This window comes from Pristiophorus japonicus, unplaced genomic scaffold (genome assembly GCF_044704955.1).
Source record: "Pristiophorus japonicus isolate sPriJap1 unplaced genomic scaffold, sPriJap1.hap1 HAP1_SCAFFOLD_81, whole genome shotgun sequence".
NCBI classification, from domain to species: Eukaryota; Metazoa; Chordata; class Chondrichthyes; family Pristiophoridae; genus Pristiophorus; species Pristiophorus japonicus.
This window is the reverse complement of record NW_027254729.1, coordinates 1,853,686-1,855,375: the sequence shown is the minus strand read 5'-3', so window position 1 is coordinate 1,855,375 and position 1,690 is coordinate 1,853,686. Positions and strand designations below refer to the sequence as shown.

At 44.9% G+C, this 1,690-nt stretch overlaps 1 non-coding gene across 1 annotated transcript; it reads right to left on the bottom strand.

Moving 5' to 3' along the window:
- Positions 1-251: 251 nt before the first annotated feature.
- Positions 252-323, bottom strand: trnaw-cca (transfer RNA tryptophan (anticodon CCA)). Its single transcript has one exon. It is a non-coding gene; the product is annotated as a tRNA-Trp (tRNA).
- Between the last annotated feature and the right edge of the window lie 1,367 nt (positions 324-1,690).

Genomic DNA, 1,690 nt, shown 5'->3' with positions numbered 1-1,690 from the left:
ATCTGGCTTCTTCTGCACTTTGCCGGGCACGTGCTTGGGGTTTAATTTTGTAAACCGGGTGAGTTCGCTGATCGCGGTGAGACGATTGATTTTGAACTTTTGTGTCCTGTCACATGAAATAAATGAGGACAGCAGGCGTATCTATGCCTGACACCGGGGAAACAGTGAGACAGACCTTGGAGCAAGGGTCTGGTTATTGTCAAACAGCAAATGAAATATTAATTCTGGAAGAACAATGTCCAAAAGAACAGTGACCCCGACGTGATTTGAACACGCAACCTTCTGATCTGGAGTCAGACGCGCTACCGTTGCGCCACGAGGCCTACACAGTGAGGTGGAGATGTTCGTCTATATGAAGATTCTGCAATACAAGGGGCTTTAAAATTACCGCCCATTCCCACCAGGGATCACAAGCAGCGCTCACCTGACAGTCACCGTATGGTTTTTTTCTTAACCTTTTGTCTTGCTTTCACGGGAAAGCATCATGAATTAACCCCTCACCTTCTTTTGCACAATCAAACAAATGCTAACTCAGGGACACTCCATACTTCAATCATTTCTCCTGTGTTTTGTGCAATGTATAGAATGACTCGACAGACTTGTTCCTGTAAACTCACTCTACTGTAAACCTGGTTCAACTTTACTCATTCCCAAAGTGCCCACGTGACATAGTACTCGCTCTTATATACCAAGGCCCGCGCACACGCGCGTACAGCCCGATGACTTCCGACAGTGGCGCCCCCTGGTGTCGAGTGACCCCAAGCATCAATACATGACACTTTGCATGTGACTGTTAAACCATATCCCATTTTACGAACTGTATTTTAATGGGCGGGGAATTTAAAGTCCCTTGTATTGCAGAACCTTCATATAGACGAAGATCCCTTAACTACTGGGTAAACCTCATGGTTCAACGGTAGTGCGTCAGATTCTCGATCAAAGGGCTGCTTGTTCAAATCATGTCGGGGTCACTGTTCTTCTACAATTGTTGTTTCACAATAACCAGACCCTCGCTGCAATGTCTATCTCACTGTTTTGTAGTGGTAAGGTTGGGGACAGCATCAAACAAGAAATAAGGGATGTGTGCAGTGGTGGTACGGCAGTTATCATGGGTGACTTTAATCTACATATTGATTGGGTTAACCACATGGTAGTAATGTGGTGGAGGAGGATTTCCTGGAGTGTATTTGGGATGGGTTTCTCGACCAATAGGTTGAGGAACCAATAAGAGAGCTGGCCATCCTATACTGGGTGATGTGTAATGAGAAGGGACTAATTAGCAATCTTGTTGTGCGGGGCCCCTTAGGGAATTGTAACATAATATGGTAGAATTCTTCATAAGATGGAGAGTATCACGGTTAATTCAGAAACTAGGGTCGTGAACATAAGGAAAGGGAACTTTGACGGTCTGAGGTGTGAATTGGCAATTCTAGAATACACTGGCCAAGGATACTAAAAGAGTTGAGAGTGGATAGGCAATGATAAACATTTAAAGATCACACGGGTGAACTTCAGCAATTGTACATCCCTGTCTGGAGTAACAATAGAACGGAGAACGTTGCTCAACCGTGGCTAACAAGGGAAATTAAGGATAGTGTTAAAACCACGGAAGAGGCACATAAATTGGCCAGAAAAAGCACCAACCTGAGGACTGGGAGTAATTTAGAATTCAACCGAGGAGGACGAAGGG